Raw genomic sequence first — 8,733 nt, forward strand, 5'->3', positions numbered from 1 at the left:
AATGGCCACAGTCGCCAAACTATGGAAAGAACCAAGCTGCCCTTCAACGGATGAATGGATAAGGAAGATGTGGGCCATATACACTATGGAGGATTATGCCTCCATCAGAAAGGATGAATACCCAACTTTTGTAGCAACATGGACAGGACTCGAAGAGATTATGTTGAGTGAAATAAATCAAGCATAGAGAATCAATTATCATAGGGTTTCACTTATTTGTGGACATAACAAATATCATGGAGGACAAGGGGTGTTAGAGAGGAGAAGGGAGTTGGGGTAAATTGGAAGGGGAGGTGAATCACGAGAGACTATAGACTCTGAAAAACAACCTTAGGGATTTGAAGTGGCGGGGGTGGGTCGGAGGTTGGGGTACCAGGTGGTGGGTATTATAGTGGGCACAGATTGCATGGAGCACTGGGTGTGGTGAAAAAATAATGAATACTGTTTTTCTGAAAATAAATAAATTAAAAAGAAAGAATGGGGTAACATATTCAAATTATTGCAAGCTAAAATTGCCAACCAAGAATATATTATGTAGAAGAATAGTCCTTGAAGAATGAAGAGCTGATAGGTTTTCCAAACAAAAACTGAAGGAATTTGTCACTGCTAAACTTGTCTTAGAAGGAGTGCTAAAGGTAGTTCTTAAAAGTTGAAACAAATAGAAACTAATTATATGAAATCATATGAAAATATAAATGTCATTGCTAAAAAGAAACAAAGAATATTCAAATACTATAATAGCAGCACATGAATAACTTTTAACACTAGTATATAAATTAGAAGACAAGACTAATTATAATAAGGTAAATTTGTTAATGGAAACATAGTTTAAAAGAAGTAAAATTTGACATCATTTTTAAAAATTGTGGAGGCAATTTAGTATCTATGTGATTGTGATTGATGTTAAGTTGTTACCTGCTTAAAATAGATTGCTAAAACTATAGAATAGTCAGTGCAAAAACCATGGTAACCAACCATGTGAAAACGAAAAAAGAAAACCAACTGCAAAAAAACAAACAAAAATGTCCAGCAGATATATTTAAAACAGTGAAAATCACTCCAACACACACACATGCACACACACACACACACAAGCAAAACTCTCAAAGCACAAAGTCAACAAAAAAGGGGATAAAAAGAACAAAAAAGTAGATAGGAACCAATTTATTCACTATCAAGATTAAGTACTTTTATGATTTTATTTTTTAATTTTTAAAAATATTTTATTTATTTATTTGACAGACAAAGGTCACAAGTAGGCAGAGAGGCAGGCAGAGAGAGAGGAGTAAAAAGGCTCCATGCTGAGCAGAGAGCTTGATGCCTGGCTTGATCCCAGGACCCTGGGATCACGACCTGAGCTGAAGGCAGAGACTTTAACTTACTGAGCCACCCAGGCGCCCCATTACTTATATTATTTTAAATATAAATGGGGCCAAACTCAATTAAAAGACAGAGTACCTGAATGGATAAAAACAAAACAAACAATTGAAAAACAAATCATATGTTTACTTCCATTGAATCCCTTGCACACTGTTGAAGGAAAGGTAAAATTGTGAGCTCTTATGGAAAATAATATGGGGGATCCTCAAAAACAAATTACTGGCTTCTAATGAGGACTGGGGTTGAGGATGAGTAAAATAGGTGAAGGACATTAAAAGGTACAAACTTCCAGTTATAAAATAATTAAGTTACAGAGGTGGAAAATACAGCAGAGTCAATAATATGGCTCAATATATTCAATAATATTTATTGTCATGAGCAGTTTATAACATATGTAATTATTGAAACAGTATATTGCACAACCAAAACTAATTTCATATGTCAACTAAACTTCAATTAAAAAAAAAAAAAAAAGCATTTCAGGGGCAGCTGGGTGGCTCAGTGTGTTAAGCCTCTGCTTCAGCTCAGGTCGTGATCTCAGGGTCCTGGGATCAAGCCCCACATCAGTCTCTCTGTTCAGCATGGAGCCTGCTTCCTCCTCTCTCTGCCTGCCTCTTTGTGATCTCTCTCTGTGCCAAATAAATAATTAAAATCTTTAAAAAATCTTTAAAAAATATATAAAATCCGTGATATGACCTCAAAATCCCACTTTGGGATATATATCTGAAAAAAGGGAAGTCAGGATTTGGAAGAGATATTTATACACCAATGCTCATTGCAGCAATATTCACAATGGCCAGGAAATGGAAACAAACCAAGTGTTTGTCTAAAGATGAATGGATAAAGAAAATGTATTATATACATAAAATGATATATATTTCAGCCTTAACAAGGAAATCAAATCACATGCTACATGGATGAAACTTGAGGACCTCATGAAAAATGAAATAAACCTATCACAGAGAGAAAAATTCAACTTATGTGAGGTATCTAAAGCAAACTCATATCATATAAAGTAGAATAGCGATTTTATAAGGTTTTTTTTTTTAACCTCATCCCCAGTTTTTCCTATTATTAGTGTTATGCATTAGTGTGGTAAAAATTACACCAATGAGTTAATAATAATGCATTATTATTAACTATAGTTTTCAGGATTCACTCTTTCTATTGTATGTTCTTATGGATTTTGACAAATGTGACATATAGTTATCATTTCAGTAACATATGGTATAGTTTAACTGCCCTAAAAATCGCCTGTACCCCACCTATCTATCCTTATCCCCCTTACTAAAATTTTTAGCAACTGCTGAATTTTCTTTGTCTTCATAGTTTTACCTTTTCTAGAATGCCTTAAAGTTGGAGTCATACCACATGTACTCTTTTCAGCTTGATTTCCTTCACTTAGCAATACACATTGTTTCCTCAAATGTATTTTAGTGTCAAGAGTTCTTTATTTTTAGAGTTCATTTTTCTAACTTGTATTTAAATTAAATTTAATTCACATATGTGGTATTATTAGTTTCAGAAATAGAAATCAATGATCCATCAATTTCATACAACCCTCAGTGTTCATTACTTCCTGTGCCCTACTTAAATCTCATAATTTAGTTACCTAATTGTCCACCCACCTTCTCTTCAGCAACTCTCAGGCTTTTCCCTATAGTCGTGAGCTTGTTATGGTTTGACTCCATCTGTTTTTCTCTTATTTTATTTTTTCTTCCGTTCTTCATCTTCCTCTGTTTTGTTTCTTAAATTCCACATATGAGAGAAATCATATGGTATTTGTCTCTCACTTACGGACGTATTTCACCTAAGATGATATCCTCTAGTTCTATATATACCCTTGCAAATGGTAAGATTTTATTATTTTTTTGGTTAATATTCCAATTATATGAACACACAAACATATACATAAACATATACATGTATACAAACATTATATACATATATATGTATGAATATATCGAGAGGATAAGATAGACACTATAAAATAATAAAGACAACCTTATGGTTGTCTTATCTTTTTTAAAATCTTTTTAAAAAATTTTTATTTTTTTATTTGACAGACAGAGAGAGATCACAAGGTAGGCAGAGCAGCCGGCATAGAGAGAAGGGGAAGAAGGCTGTCCATTGAGCTGATAGCCATATGTGGGGCTCAATCCCAGGACCCTGAGATCATGACCTGAACTGACGGCAGAGACTTAAAACACTGAGCCACCCAGGCACCCCATATGGTTATCTTATCTTGTTACAGCTGATGAGATATTTAAAAATATCTTCTCCCATTATTTAGGCTGGCTTTTAGTTTTGTTGACTGTTTCCTTTGCAGCATAAAAACATTTTATCCTGATGGATCCCCAATAGTTCAGTTTTCCTTTTGTTTCCATTACCTTTGGAAATGTGTATAGCAAAAAGTTGCTGTGTTTTTTTCCCATTTACTATTTATATGAACATCTTTTCCTTTTGTTGCATTCTTTCCTTTAAAATTCTGCAATTCTGACTTTCTTGCTTTCCCTTGATATCCATTTGCGTGATATTACTTTCTCTATCCCTTCACTTTCAATCTCCTGGTCCCTTTAGGTCCTTTTTTTTTTTTTTTTTAATAGGAGACTTATTTTATTTTATTTTATTATTTTATTTTATTTTTCTTCATGCCTTTGTACTATTTATTTTATTTTTTAAAATAAAATGTATTTATTTTCAGCTTAACAGTATTCATTATTTTTTCACCACACCCAGTGCTCCATGCAAACTGTGCCCTCTATAATACCCACCACCTGGTACGTCAACCTCACACACCCCCGCCACTTCAAACCCGTCAGATTGTTTTTCAGAGTCCATAGTCTCTCATGATTCACCTCCCCTTCCAATTCTCCCAACTCCCTTCTCCTCTCTAACTCCCCATGTCCTCCATGCTATTTTTTATGCTCCACAAATAAGTGAAACCATATGATGAATGACTCTCTCTGCTTGACTGACTTATTTCACTCAGCATAATCTCTTCCAGTAACGTCCATGTTGCTACACAAGTTGGGCATTAATCCTTTCTGAAGGAGGCATAATACTCCATAGTGTATATGGACCACATTAACCTTATCCATTCGTCCATTGAAGGGCATCTTTGTTCTTTCCACAGTTTGGTGACCGTGGCCATGGCTGCTATAAACATTGGGGTACAGATGGCCCTTCTTTTCACTCCACCTGTATCTTTGGGGTAAATACCCAGGAGTTCAATGGCAGGGTCATAGGGAAGTTCTTTTTTTAATTTCTTACTCAACACACACAAAACAGATAATCATATCAAAAAATGGGCAGAAGACATGAGCAGACACTTCTCCAATCAAGACATACAAATGGTTATCAGACACATGAAAAAATGTTCATCATCATTAGCCTTCAGGGAGATTCAAATCAAAACCGCACTGAGATATCACCTTACACCAGTTAGAATGGCTAAAATTAGCAAGATAGGAAACAACATGTGTTGGAAGGGATGTGGAGAAAGGGGAACCCTCTTCCACTGTTGGTGGGAATGCAAGTTGGGGCAGCCTCTTTGGAGAACAGTGTGGAGATTCCTCAAGAAATTAAAAATAGAACTTCCCTATGACCCTGCCATTGTACTCCTGGGTATTTACCCCAAAGATACAGATGTCATGAAAAGAAGGGCCATCTGTACCCCAATGTTTATAGCAGCAATGGCTATGGTTGCCAAACTGTGGAAAGAACCAAGATGACTTTCAATGGATGAATGGATAAGGAAGATGTGGTCCATATACACTATGGAGTATTATGCCTCCATCAGAAAGGATGAATACCCAACTTTTGTAGCAACATGGATGGGACTGGAAGAGATTATGCTGAGTGAAATAAGTCAAGCAGAGAGAGTCAATTATCCTATGGTTTCACTTATTTGTGGAGCATAACCAATAGCATGGAGACTTAGGTGAGGGGAGTTTGGGGAAATTGGAAGGGGAGGTGAACCATGAGAGACTATGAACTCTGAAAAACAATCTGAGGGGTTTGAAGTGGCGGGAGGATGGGAGGTTGGGGGAACCAGGTGGTAGGTATTAGAGAGGGCACGGATTGCATGGAGCACTGGGTGTGGTGCAAAAATAATGTCTACTGTTATGCTGAAAATAAATAAAAAATAAATTTTAAAAAATTTAAAAAATACTAAAAAAAATACTAATGATGTACTGTATCGTGACTAACATAAACGAGAATAAAAAAATACAAAACCATGAGATACCAGCTTGCACCAGTTAGAATGGCAAAAATCAACAAGTGAAGAAACAATAAGTGTTGGCAAGCATGTGGAGAAAGGGGAGACCTCTTACAGTATTTGTGGCAATTTAAGCTTGTAGGGCCACTGGAAAACGGTATTGACATTCCTCGAGAATTTAAAATAGACCTACACTATGACCCAGCAATTGCACCACTCGGCATCTATCATAAAATATCAATAAAATACAATAATCATAAAATATCAATGAAATAAAGCCACCGCTCTCGTGGTTTTGAGTACAAGCAAAAAAATCCTGAGTCCCCAGGGACCCTGACTGGGAACCTGCTCTGCCAGCAGCCACGGGGGGATTTATTTGGGTTCTGCAGCAAGACTGAGGCTTATCTCTGAGGGGGAGGTCAGGATGCAGTTTGCTTTCCTCTAAACCTACAAAAACCATCAAAAGCGGTCAAGGTGAGAGAGAAAAACAAAAGTGAAGAAATATAAAAACCTCCAGAGAACAAAAGCCTGAAAAAACCAGTTTTCTCAGAACCCAGCCCTTGAGGGGGGCGGGAGGACTTAACTGAGAGAACATCATTGACTGAAAATCCACGTGGCAGGCCCCTCCCCCAGAAAACCAACCAGGAAAGGGAAAAAAAAAAAAAAGGATGACAAGAGAACAACCACGGAGAGGGGCGACAAGATGGTGGGAAGTAGGAGGAGATGCCCTTTCAACCTGTACCATAAAGTGAGCTGATTACCTTCCAAAGAACTCCATTCACCCAGGAAATCAGCCTGAGATCAGAATTATACATGTCTGGAACTCTACAGGGGCAGAAGACTCCAGTGGACAGGTAAAGTGGAGTGTGAACAGCAGACTGATACAGAAGGTAAACAAAAGGGGGAGGGAGCCACCAGAGGCGACCAGTTGGAAAGCAATACCCCAGTATGAGAGAGAGTGCCCTGTGTCTGGGGATCAGGTAACTGGTTGAAAGCACTCCAAAAGAGCAAAGGAACTCGGGGATAAATTGTGGGAATGTTGGTGGCTAGGGACAGGGGCTTAAGTCCCTGGTCTCAAGACAGCCTCCCCAGCGCTGAGGCAGAGAGAGTGCGGCGGAGAAACCAGGTCTTGGTCCCTAAGCTGCCAGCATGCCCAAGAATGCATGGGTTCTAGCTCCTGTGAGGGGATGGGAGCCACGCCGGTTGGCAGAACGGACGAGCCCTACTACAAAGCCTGAGATACGCTCGCACGTCCCTCATGTTCCTCTCCCCTGACAGAAGTGCGCAAAAGCCCAGCCTGGTGCTTTTGGACCTTCGCCCCGTTCTCAGTGCCTGAGACGTGCCCTCGACCCATAGCTGCCCCTGAAAGAGGTGTGCACAGGCAGGCACTCTCAGACCCAGCAAGACCAGTCACTCCCAGCCCGTGCCAGGGGCAAAAACTCATTGTGCAATTGCTGCTTGGAACCTCTATGGCGGTCCCAGGGTCTGCAAATTGGAACCTGATCTACCAGTGGCCAAGGGGGAACTTATTTAAGCTCTGCACCCAGACTGAGGTCTCTCTCTGAGAGGAAGATCAGGGTGTGGTTTGTTTTCCTCTAAAACCACAAAAACCATCAAAAGCGGTCAAGGTGAGAGAAAAAAAAAGTGAACAAACATAAAAACCGCCAGAGAACAAAAGCCTGAAAAAAACCAGTTTCCTTAGCGCCCACCCCCTTGAGGGGTGCGGGAGGACTTAAGTAATGAAACATCATTGACTGAAAACCCACGTGGCAGGTCCCTCCCCCAGAAAACAAACCAAGAAAGAAAAAAAAAAAGAGGAAAAAAAAAAGGACTACAAGAGAACAACCACTACTTCATAAGAAAACTTGTATTGTTCACTCATTCCCACTATTGTGGTTCATTTTTTTTTTTACACATAGGTAATTTTTTAAAACTATTTGCCATCACAGCAAGCTGAACAGTACATCAAATTCCATAATACCCTTCTAACCTGAACTTTTTGATACATACACCTATGTTTTTCTTTTGCATTTTTATTTTTTGAATTCCTCTTTTTTTTTAAAGATTTTATTTATTTATTTGACATAAAGAAATCACAAGTAGTCGGAGAGGCAGGCAGAGAGAGAGGGAGAGGGAAGAAGGCTCCCCGCTGAGCAGAGAGCCCAATGCGGGACTCGATCCCAGGACCCCGAGATCATGACCCAAGCTGAAAGCAGCGGCTTAACCCACCGAGCCACCCAGGCGCCCTAAATTCCTCTTTTTAAATTTTAGTTTATTTTAGTCTAGTTTATTCCTTTTTATTTTTATCCTTTAATATTCCTATAGAGTTAAACTTCAAATTAATCCCCATTCCTCAATATTACCCCTATAGGTAAACAAATTTTTAATCCCATTTCTCTTAGGAAAGTTGAGTCCTTTAAGAAAGATATCAAGACACATCCAGGAAGAATCAAAACAACCTTCCTCACACAAACTGAGAATTTATAAGAAATCTCCCATCTTCTTTCAACAGTGTTTCTGTGTTTTTGTGTTTGTCCTGAAAGCATATAAATCTTACACTTGGGGTTCTTTTTGACAAGGTTCTTCCTTTATTTGGATATATATGTATTTTTTTCTCTTGTCATATACTTGTATCAGTCTTTTTGTTTGTCTGTTTTTCTTTGTCTACATCATAAATCTTACCTTGGGGCCCATCTGGGATAAATGTTCTCTTTCATCTTCCCTTTCATTTCTGTCTCTCTCTCTCTCCTTTTTCTTTTTCTTTTCTTTTGTCTCTCATTTGGGTGGGGAATCCTTATTGCTCAGAAGTGTTCCAGGGTGTACCTTGACTGCACCACAGTTGATACATTCAGCTACAGATGTTCAGTAATCTCCCACCAAAATGACAGAAGAAAAATACAGAGGATGGACCTTGGGCAACAGAGCTAATAGCTATCAACATAGACAATATGCCAGAAAGAGAATTCAGGCTAACAATTATCCAGGCAATAGCTAGGTTGGAGATAGCCATGGATGAACAAACGGAATTGATTACGGCTGAACTGAAAGCGACAAGAGATGAGGTTCACAATGTTATGGCGGAGCTTAAAGCTACCGGGGAGGAGGTTCACATGGAGAATCAACAACAAATC

This window comes from Mustela nigripes, chromosome 12 (assembly GCF_022355385.1).
Source record: "Mustela nigripes isolate SB6536 chromosome 12, MUSNIG.SB6536, whole genome shotgun sequence".
NCBI lineage: Eukaryota > Metazoa > Chordata > Mammalia > Carnivora > Mustelidae > Mustela > Mustela nigripes.